The sequence below is a fragment of the Phoca vitulina genome, unplaced genomic scaffold (genome assembly GCF_004348235.1).
Source record: "Phoca vitulina isolate PV1807 unplaced genomic scaffold, GSC_HSeal_1.0 scaffold3, whole genome shotgun sequence".
Lineage (NCBI taxonomy): Eukaryota > Metazoa > Chordata > Mammalia > Carnivora > Phocidae > Phoca > Phoca vitulina.
Window position 1 is genome coordinate 77,429,909 of NW_022589706.1, and position 12,040 is coordinate 77,441,948.

Here is a 12,040-nt window from a genome sequence, read left to right on the forward strand (position 1 = left end):
TTCCAGGACCCTGAGATCATGACTTGAGCCGAAGGCAGACGCTTAACTGATTGAGCCACCCAGGTGACCCTAAGTTACATGTATTTTTAAAAAATTTCCTGACACAATGAAGCCCTAAGTGTTCAAAAATTCCTGTGTTATCAAGATCACAATTATTAGTAGTACATAATTGAGCTAGCTAGCACAAATATAAGATAAATATTTAAAAATATGTTAAAAGCATAGAAACAAAGTATTATTGGAATGCATCCCTTAGTGACAAGGATGGAAGGGGGTTATGTTGCCTTGCTTAAGGAGACTTCTAGACACTGAATTTTCCAGCATCTCTCTGTTGGTACTCCAGTACTAAACGTCTCCAGGCAAGGTTCACAATGGTGATGTCTCCAGAGACCTACACTTTTTTGTTAAAGTGGGAGAAGGGCAATTGCGAAAGAAAAGGTGGAAAAGGAGAAGCTGTAACGAGGCCTGCACCCTCCAGCTCAGGAGAGTTTTAGGAAGGAGGACATCTGGAAGCTGAGGATGAGAAGATGGATTCCCTTGAAACTCCCTTTGAGACATCCTTGGTTAACTCCAGTAGTACAAATGTTCTAGCATGAAGACTGCTGCTCTATCAAGAAAGAGACTGTTCAGTGTCTAGAGTTGCTGGTTGCTGGAAGGGTTCCTCAACCAGCCGTAACTCGGAGATCTGCACTGCTCATCCACTTGACATCAGTGCCAGTTCAAGGTAGTCCAAAGAGATTGTTAGGTGCTGGGCCTCGCCAAATAGCTCTACCTACGCTTATGTAGGTTACTTTGTGAGGCAGGAAAACACCCTCTGGATCACAGATTTTAAAAATTCCTGTAAAACTTCATCTTTTTGAAGATCATAACCTAAAATGTTTGGAATACCTTTTTAATTTTGATTTTCATTCTCCCATAAGACATAGCCATAGGTGATACAATTGCGATATAATGGCTGCTCACGCCAAATTCACTCCAAACCAGAGATTCTGAATTTTTTTCCATATGTTTTTTAGTTCAACTAAAATCTCAGCACATAATAGACCCTGCAATAGTGTGATATTTGGCATAAGACGATTCTGTCTCATATCCCATTTTGAAAGCAACAGAAGATAATGGATTCTAAGAAAGGCCAGTACAGCCTAGATTGTTTTTTTTCCACTTTTCTTGTCATAAAACATAAATGAATTATTTGGATAGGAAATCTTCAAAATGTACAGACTACTCCCAAATGTCAAATAGCTGTCATTATTTGGTTATCCTATGTAATTAAAAGTTACTTCTGTTTACAAGCTTTAATTTGATTCCATGGACTTTTGTTCTCTGAGACATTTTGTTCCATCTGTTCAGGGACTCCTCAGTAGAATCGTAGAAATTGGTTATACGCATAATTCTAACTTGGGTAAAAACTAAATACCTTAAAGTAAATTAGAGAACTTCTGTTGATTTTTCGAGAAACCATCACATATTCAAACTATGCCTTACAAAGAACATTGGAGTTGATTTATATTTACCAAAGTAGAAACTAATGGCATGTGAAATCCTAGTCAGATTGACCTATTTATCATGACAGAAACACATCATTTTTTTTAAATTGACAAGTGAAAATCAAAGCAAAATGAAATGAAATAATAAATGTCAAGTTAATAATTTAGACTTATTGTCTATAGGAGAAACAATCATAATGCCTGGGTGTTTGAGCTATCCAGGATTATTCTGGGTATAGGTGAGGATGTAAGCTTCAAAAAGGTATTTATTAAGGACCCCATTATGCATGCATGCTAAATGCCGAAAGAATGCATGCACTAGAACTGAATTCTGGACCCTTGTGGATTTATGCATTTATCAAATGCTAGAACTACATTTAAATTATCAAAGCTAAACTAAATTTATCACTGAAATGATACAAATTAAGGGGGAAAATGGACAGAGTAAAATATTATGTTTCATGGTCCTACGTGTCATATGCTAAATAGAAAATTAACAGAGCACCATCTGACAGCACAACAAACAGGCTGGGATAAGTAAGGCAACTCGTTGGTCTGACAGTGGAGGCCCCCCAAGGCACAGACATGTATTGAGCTCATCTGAAACAAAACCACTCAAAGGTCTTCTGATGCTATTCAAGACCTAGGTGGGGTATTTTGCCAGCACATGGGTGATGCAGTGATGTTTTGCCCAAGAAAGAGAATAAAAAGAAATGAGCATTAGGTTGTGGCCAATGATCAATGCACAGGCATGTATAGGCGACTTAGGTGAGACTTAAACAATACCCAAAGATATTATTATCTTATCAGAGGAAAGGGATATGCCAATCAAAAATGTACTGGTGGGCCACAGAGGCAGAGTACAGAAGAGAAGCTGAGGCAAACATCTGAAATGTCTAGGGAAGTACTGTCCAGGGGGCAAAGGTCTTCAAGAGTTCTGGCCCTAGTACAAGGCTTCGGATCATAAATAGCTGGCTCATTCACTTTTCTGAAGACCTGAAGACACTGGCATGTGGGAGGTAGAAGGGAACAGTGGTGAAGAACTTTTGGTTGGGAGTAAAAGACCTAGCTTGGAGTTTCAGCAACTCCATTCACTAGCTGTGCTGTCCTGGACAGATTACTAAGCTTCTCCACGTCCATATTCCTCATCTATAAAGTCAGGGAAGTTCAAAGTGTTTTATTTGCATTATTTCACACGACCTTCACAACAACCACAGGAGGAAGTACTATTAGTCTCCACCGTCCTTAGTTTTGTTTTGTTTTTTTTTTTTTATGATTTTTTATTTATTTATTTGAGAGAGAGAATGAGATAGAGAGAGAGAGCATGAGAGGGGGGAGGGTCAGAGGGAGAAGCAGACTCCCCGCCGAGCAGGGAGCCCGATGTGGGACTCGATCCCGGGACTCCAGGATCATGACCTGAGCCGAGGGCAGTCGCCTAACCAACTGAGCCACCCAGGCGCCCCTCCACCGTCCTTAGGATGATTCACGGAAACAGAGATGGTGATTTGTTTGCATAAGGTCAACAGCTGAAAAGTGCTGACCCAGAGCCAAAATCCCTTACAGTAGCAGGTTGACTGATCCACCTCATAGCTGGGTGGAAGAATTAAATAAGTAATGTGTTCATTCGCTCTTAACATTTAACAAATATGCGTGCTAGAGCACTTAGCACGGAGCTTTGGTACATGAGAAGTACTCAAAAATGTTTGCTGTTATTATTAAGAAGAAGGAAATGTTTGTGCAGAGGTAGACATTCCAGTTTCTCTAACACTCACACTTCTCACTGTAGATTAAAAGACTGATTGTGTGATCTTTGTTAATATCAAGCTCCCTAAGTTGGGGCCCCAGTTGTATTTTGTGCCAGCCAGGCTGGGAAGGCTGGGCCCCAGATGATGGCACATTTACCAGGGGAAAATGCTGGCAGCCAGGATGCTGCTGGTTTCATTTTTCAGGAAAAAAAAAAAAAGAAAGAAAAGGAAAAGAAACACTCCAAAAAGGTGGGCTGACCAAATAGAATCAAGATTTCTATTTCTGTGCTGAGAAAAAAAAAATGGAAGAAAAGTTTTATAGCTTCTCATATAAGTAAAGAGGAAGAGCAAAAACAGACTACACTCATAGAAAAATATTTTTAAAATCTAGATTTTCTGGGGTGCCTGGGTGGCTCAGTCGTTAAGTGTCTGCCTTCGGCTCAGGTCATGACCCCAGGGTCCTGGGATCGAGCCCCGCATCAGGGTCCCTGCTCGGCGGGAAGCCTGCTTCTCCCTCTCCCACTCCCCCTGCTTGTGTTCCCTCTCTCGCTGTGTCTCTGTCAAATAAATAAATAAATCTTTAAAAAAAATTTTTTTTAGATTTTCTGAGCACTTATTTAACTTTTTCATAGAGCCCTTAGACTTGTCATCAGCGATCAAGCAATTATCATCAAGAGAATGTTTTACAAACGTTGGACTCACAACAACTCTGTCTGCAGTTGTTCAATTAACTAATAATTATTCTCATATAAGCACAATCTTCAGGTAGACAACTTTGTACCCATAAAATGCCTTGGCACAAAGAGAATCATGAAAGCTCTGCCAAAAATACAAGAAGAATTATCTTTTCTTATGGTATCACTTTTCAGCAAGCTTACATTACCACTATAGTCCCTTTTGTGATGAATGCCTCATTCACATGCCAATTACCTCAACCTTGTTTGTGAGAGGTAATGTTTTTCTAAAATACAGACATACCGGGCGCCTGGGTGGCTCAGTCGTTAAGCGTCTGCCTTCAGCTCAGGTCATGATCCCAGGGTCCTGGGATCGAGCCCCACATCGGGCTCCCTGCTCCGCGGGAAGCCTGCTTCTCCCTCCCACTCCCCCTGCTTGTGTTCCCTCTCGCGCTGTGTCTCTCTCTGTCAAATAAATAAAATCTTTAAAAGAAAAAAAATAAAAAAAAATAAAATAAAATAAAATACAGACATACCTATATACAAAATCTTTGCCTTCACTGAGGAAAAAGATCTCTCTCCACTTCAATTCCCTTCAGATAAAGACTATATTCAGGTTTATAGAGCACAAGCTTTTTTCCCTTCTTACGATGCAACATGGATTTCTTTCTCAAATACATTTAATTGAAGTGTATGCTTAGGTATGCAATGGCTAATGTTTAGTGTAAGTTGGCCAATGTCACCATTAGTTGGAGGAAGGCTCAAATACTACAAAAATTAATGATTTTTAAACCTGTGTATAAATACTGTACATGTGTAAAATACATGCGTCTATGAAAATACAGCATACAATTGGAGAGTATTATCTTACTGTGAGCATAATATTCTAGCCAATGGTGGACACTATCCAACCAAGTAGCTATAACAAGGATATGGCTGTTTTTTCATTTTTACTTTGTTCTGCAAAGTTTGGCTTCTATGTAATGTGAAAATCCTGTGCGGTAATAAAGAAACACATTTGTGCTAAATCATGGTAGTACAATATGACGAGAAAGCAGTACTTTCAATGTCTGTCTTGTTGTATCATTTTAATTAGCAACTTAAGAGGATTTTAGTTACTGCAATTAAATATGGTAAGCTAGACTTGATGATACTGATTACAATATGATGGCTAACCAGGCACCTTGTATGATAGTCAAGGCCCCAAAACATTAATAGCCATAAATATGATGGGAATTTCTAGCCTACTACCTAGAAAATCCCTGTGTATTTTTTAGACATGTTTCAATTTTAATGATATACTGAATATAACTATTTGCTTCCTTTTTATGGCATAATCATGATAAAAAAAAGCCGTTACCTATACTATAAATGGTGCAGAGTACAAAGGATACATTTATAGTGACAAAAATGGCTTACATTCTAAATTAAAGACCAAATTATTAAGTAATTGAAAAAAAAATCAACACTAAACTGGAAGGTAATTAACAAAATCCTGAGGAAAAAAATAACAAAACCTTTCACAAAATATTGAATAATTTTTCTTTCTAATGTATGTCTTTCCTTTCTCCGATTATCTCACTCAAACTCAAATATTATAAAACACATAAGAGAACTTAACACTGGTAAACTAATACCCATCTTTGCATATTGTTTCCTAGAAAACTGACATGGATTTCTCACACGGCTGTACCTCCAAAAACAGTAAAATACATAAAGTGTTTTTCTTTTCCTTGTCAGAAGTAGAAGACACTAAAGACGTCCTCTAATTTTTCTCCTTTAGTTATCAACTATTTTGTCCCAATTCATGCTCCCTCCCTCAACCTTGTCAAGCCTCTGTAAGACAACATATTTAAAATCCATTTCTTGCTGCCCGAGCCTCTCAGCTCAACGAAGGCAGAAACGATGTGTTTGCCTGCCCCTGAATACGCAGAAAAAGATATTCTATGAAGAAATATTTTTACAGAGAACTAAAAATACATAAAATAAAATAAAAATATAACATGATATGAAAATTGAGGTAGTCTGAAATTTTATTTTTTGGCCCTTTGCCAATTATTTCTATTTTCTTTTTTTAGCTATTATAAATACCACAGCTAACATAAACACCTCTTTTCAATAATCTGATATCTGACAAGCACAGTGATGTCCTAATATTTCATTTTTGGGCCAGACGTACATCTCACAGTAATTTTTCTGCATTTGGTGCAAATATTTTTAACAGCTGCTGCCTGAACCGCTCTATAATCCTGGTCCTTACTACTTGATTGCTCCTTTCTCTTTGGCTCCTTTTGTCTTTTTTCTCCAGCTTCATCAAGGGTTAATTTTAAGGATCGGTCTTCAATTTTCCGATATGTCAGCAACTTTGGAGGCCTATCTCACCCAATTGATTCGATGATGACGTTTAATTCCAAGCCTCTAACACCAGCCCAGATTTTGTTTCCAATTTCCAGGATTCCACTTCCAAATCCCACTTAGACATTGCCAGAGCTATGTGTGTCACTTTTACTCAAACTCATTTCTCCTGAAGCTGGTGAGTTTTTCCCATAAATGTTCTCATCCTCCTAGACACCTAGGCCTGAACCACCCAAATCAACTTTTCTTTCCTTGGCCCCACTTATTCTATAGCTGTAAGTCCTTGGACAGCTCTTTGGAATAGCTCCCTTTATGTTTTATTCTTAACACTATCATAGTTTTGATACGGTCACCTCAACTTTCAAATACATTATGACGTTCCTAATTTATATTCCTACTCATCCTTTGTTCATTTTGCAAGCATTTTACCAAGCTTACCAATGTTGGGTTATGTGTCAATGTTGACAGAACAAGAATCCTATCACCACTGTGTTCCTTGGAGCTATTTATTTCCTTAGTATGTCTAAATGTTTCTACTTTGGGGCCACCTGGGTGGTGCAAGCTGGTTAAGTGGCTGACTCTTGGTTTGGGCTCAGGTCATGATCTCAGGTCCTGGGATCGAGCCCCACGTCGGGCTCCACACCAGCGGAGAGTCTGCTTGAAGATTCTCTCTCTCCCTTTCCCTCTGCCCCTCCCCCTGCTCTCTCTCTTTCTCTTTCTCTCTCTCTCAAATAAATAAATCTTTAAATGTTTCTATTTTTTTTTTTTAATGTTTCCAGGTAAATTTTTGGATCTTCAGAATTTTTTTTAAGATTTTTATTTCTTTATTTGAGAGAGAGAAAGAGAGACAGACAGACAGAGACAGAGACAGAAGTAGCAGGGGGAGGAGGCAGAGGGAGAGGGAGAAGCAGGCTTCCCGCTGAGCAGGGAGCCCGATATGGGGCTCGATCCCAGGACCCCGGGATCATGACCTGAGCCGAAGGCAGACACTTAATGGACTGAGCCACCCATGTGCCCTTAAATGTTTCTATTTTTTATATTAAAACATAATATTCCCCCAAGCCAAACTGTCAATTATTATAGGACATACGATGAGATGTCCAGAAATGACAATAATTACAGCCGCAAGAAAATTTCTAAGTTAATGGCTCTTAGTATATGTGCTGCTGCCCGATGCACAAGGCAGATGGGAGTTTTTAAGATGAAATTTTGTCTCAAACATTCATCATGGCAACTAAATACAGTTTTTTTTTTAAAGATTTTATTTATTTATTTGAGAGAGAATGAGAGAGAGAGCACGAGAGGGGGGAGGGTCAGAGGGAGAAGCAGACTCCCTGCCGAGCAGGGAGCCTGATGTGGGACTCGATCCCAGGACTCCAGGATCATGACCTGAGCCGAAGGCAGTCGCTTAACCAACTGAGCCACCCAGGTGCCCCTAAATACAGTTTTGGTAGAAAATAATATAACCAAACCTTTATAGAGGTATTCCTCGGGGACCAATCAAATGCCATGTGAGGGCCACTAATTCTCAACTGCACACTTCAAAAAGCTGGGAATGGCTTTTTTAAGTTAGACAGAAAGAAGTGGGGAGACACTCTGGAACCCACGATATTACATATCAAGAATTATCTAATAATTCAAAGCAGACGATGGGAGATAATTTTCTTGTATACAATTTAGATGGTTTCATAGAGGGATGCAAAAAACTGCTCTGATCCCATATTCAGTGACTGGCCTGAATTAGGATAAGGCAAAAATGTGGATAAAGGATAAGAGTTCCACCATGTGGTTTGCTCTTTAGATGAAAGCAGAGACATAAATTCTAATTTAATATTAAGTCTTTCCAGTGCAGCCTGAAACTATATTTGGCTTGAAATGTCTTCATTTTATTATTCTTTTCTGTCCTTTCTTATTCTACAGGATTTCAGTTTCACCTTCACAATTTTTCTGTTAGGCAGACTTGCCACATATCGTAGTCTCAAACATAACTTGTGTATGTGTATACATATATTTATAATACACACACACACATACACACACACATATATATATGTGTGATCTCAGAGTCTAAGATTTTAGGACTTAAAAGAAAGTTCCAAATAAATAAATATTTCTAACTCATGAAACTGTCGTTAGGTTTCTAATGCTTATCGCTATTCCAGATGTTCTTGTTGTAATAATGAACAATAAAGAAACTTTTGAAATGAAGCATATTGCTTGATTTCTGTCAGCTTCCCCCCCCCCCCCCGCCCATTTTGGGATCACTTTCTAATCCTTGGTTTGAAATGAGTCTTCTTCATTAATGAGAATTAACTACCCAAAGGAAATACATCTATTTGGAGTTCTTCCTTCTCTAAAATGTTCTGGGGAATAACAACCCCAAATTGAAACCAGACTATAATTTTATCATCCAAAATCAGAAGTAGAAACAGGAAACAAAGACCCCAATACATATAAATTAGATCCTCAAAAGACATGCATTGGTATTAAACGGTTTCAAAACTTTACAAGATGATAGAAGTTTTGTCTTTTATTTTCAACATAAAAGAGCCACAGACCAATTTAAAACAGCAACCTTGTTCTAGATAGGCTATCAAATTCCTTTATTTGTAAGGCCGAAGTGAAGGAGGAGAGATTCATGACATGATTTCTACTTAGCAAAGACTAGATGAGCCAGAGGAATTATTGTTTCCTCAGCTACAACAAAATTCTTTTTTTTTTTTTTAAGATTTTATTTATTTATTTGACAGAGAGAGACACAGCAAGAGAGGGAACACAAGCAGGGGGAGCAGCAGAGGGAGAGGGAGAAGCAGGCTCCCTGTTGAGCAAGGAGCCCGATGTGGGGCTCAATCCCAGGACCCCGGGATCATGACCCAAGCCGAAGGCAGATGTTTAATGACTGAGCCACCCAGGCGCCCCAGCTACAACAAAATTCTTAACACAATGAAACACATAGCTTTTCAGAGTGAACTAAGATGAAAGGAATAGAATGAAACTGTCTTATTTGCCATTTATTTGACTTTCATGGCCAAATAGCACAAAAAAATCTACTTCCTTATTTTATAGTATATTTAAGCAGAACAAACTATGCTTAAGTGTTGTTTGTCAACAACAACAAAAAGGCATCATGCTGTTACAAAGAAAAAGGTTTCAAGCATTGTAATCACAGTTTGTAGAAAGTTCAAGGGTCTGAGAACAAGGCAGACATTAGTTTGAATCCAGGCTCTATTACTTAACTAGCTGTGTGACCCTAGACTTTCTCTTCACCTCATCCAGCCTCAATCACTTCAAATGTGAAATAGGGATAATCATAGCATCTATATCAATAGGTTGTTGTGAGGAGGAGATAATATAAATCACTTTGTAAACATACTTAAAAAGAATGACCGTTAATAATTGTAAATTTTTGTTGGTCAAATTAGTAAAGAGTTAATACATACAAAGGACTTGGAATAATGCCTGACACATAATGTTAGACACTGTCATTGTCATTATTAAATGGTAAAGGGGAGCTGACAGAATCTGAAGGAAAAGCAAAACTGATCCCATAACTTCCATTCCTCTAGGAAATGAGAAGAATCCCTATTTGCTATAGACTTCATAGACACTAAGAAGTCAACCTGATGAGATAAAGAGATAGTCATGGACTGTAGAGGTATCGTTAGTACCTTTGACTTTTCAGTTGACAGTGAATATGGAACAAAATAGAAGGAAAAAAAGAACATGGAACAAAATATTGAGAAGAACTTGATAAATAACTCATGAAGAGATTCCACACGTCTCCACCCCTGCCCTTAGAATAAGCAGCCATTTAAGGAAGAGGCTCAGTTAAGTTCTCTGATGTCTTCTGATTCCTGCTTTCACTTCTGTAGCCAACAAGCCTGGGAGCCTGGTAGGCAGAGCTCAAGGCCAGAACCCAGAGAGACACAGACTGCAGGCTGCATGCGGGAGGGACTGGGAGGAATGGGAAACTTTATCCTAAGGTCGAAAATAATATGGCACCCTTCACTCCAAAAAAAAAAAAGGAACTTCAATAAACTATAATCTCAGAGAGTCAGAGAGTTCTGGAAAATTTTACAAGTTGTTCTTTGAGCACCTTTGAAGAAATTTGTAGTCTTTGCATCATATTACATAAAGCACTCAAGAACATTTCTGATTGTTTACTTCAAAAGGTATAATGTCTTAAGTTCAACATACTTTTAATTAATATTTTTATTTCTGTTTTCTTTTTGTTTTCCTTAGAGGGCCTATTTATGAGATTTGAGCTTAAAGATCACTGTTAGAGGTCACGGCTCTTTCTCTACAGGACAGACCAAAGATTTAAGCATGGTAGAATGAGATTTCAATGGTCTGCTTAGAAACAAAAAAATTTTCCAAATCCCTTGAAAGACATGCACTCCATAATTGGAATTAACAGGCTTAAAAGCAATTGCTGATGAATAACTGGATGATGACTGGAAGTAATTATTTTAAAGCAGAGTAAGTCACAAAATATACCCTTTCATGTAAGTGACTGAGAGGGTGGGTAAAGAGAACTCACTATTACTGACATAAACACTGAGTTAGTCTTGGTAATGTTTAACTGCAGGAAACACCTGCACTGTTGAAATGAACAGGCATTTTAGCTACGGTACCTAGCACACAGTAGGTGCTCGATAGATATTTGTTGAGCGAATGGATTAATGTATAATTACAATCTACTTATTATTAACATATTATTACAGGTGTACTATGCAGTCTTATTTATTCCATATGTTACATTTTTATCGCGTTGTCTATATTATAAATATTGGCCAATGAACTTGACTACAATAGAGTTTGTTAACAGACGCACATCACCGTATTAATGCTAACGAATCTTCCTTCTGAGGCATAAAAGGACATAGGAAAAGACATCTATTGAAAAATGTTTGTTGGCGTTTAAGATTTAGATTCCACCAGGGTGGTATTCTTCCTTTAGAAAAAAAATCTCTGTCATGATGAGAAAATATTATCTTTTGAATGCTATCACTATTCCTTAGAGTTACTAATAGCGAACTGTGGCTATAAAATATGAAACAGCTAGAACCTGGATAAAGCACAAAATATCCATTGAACTCCTGGGTATTTCAAAATATATGAATATAGTTACTAAAGCAAGTTCTTACAACTATTTGTTAGCTAATTCTAACCTAGTAATGTTTATATATATATGATATAAATATTATTTCATGTATATATATATATATGTTATTTTCTCTCCTTCCTTATATTATACATACCCTTGCAATGTGATCTATGACTAAAGAATAGGATATGGAGACAAACAAGTAATGAAGCTGGGAGACCCAAGCATATAGACTCGATTCATATGAGTGCATGAATACTTTTATTTTACTTTTACTAAGGTCCGTAGCATTAGTATTTTGCACTTATAGATGTGACCTGCATTAAATCCAAGTAAACATTACATCACGCTGTTTAGATTCTAACTTTCAGAAAGGTCCACATTCACTTTTCATTTGACTTAAGTGCAGTTTTAAAAGGGAAACATGTTATCAGCTTAAGTTTCCACAATATCTACTTTCCACTGCCACATTCACTCTTCAATTTATAATCTGTCTTACTCTATTGATATTTTCTGTTTACGCATCAGTCTCTTCGGCATCTTGGAATCCTGAGTGTCCTACAGAGAGTAGGTCCTTATTCCATGTTTACGGAAGTACAGTTTGCTCTCACACTGTCTTCCTCCAACTATATTGTGGCTACCTTCCATTGATTTTGGGGTGCTGTGGTAAGA

General features: G+C 37.8%; 1 protein-coding gene across 6 annotated transcripts in view; it reads right to left on the reverse strand.

Annotated features, from left to right (window-relative positions):
* Nucleotides 1–12,040, reverse strand: part of PPP3CA (protein phosphatase 3 catalytic subunit alpha) — a 309,049-nt gene that overhangs the window by 23,049 nt on the left and 273,960 nt on the right. The gene's annotated exons all lie outside the window — the stretch shown is intronic.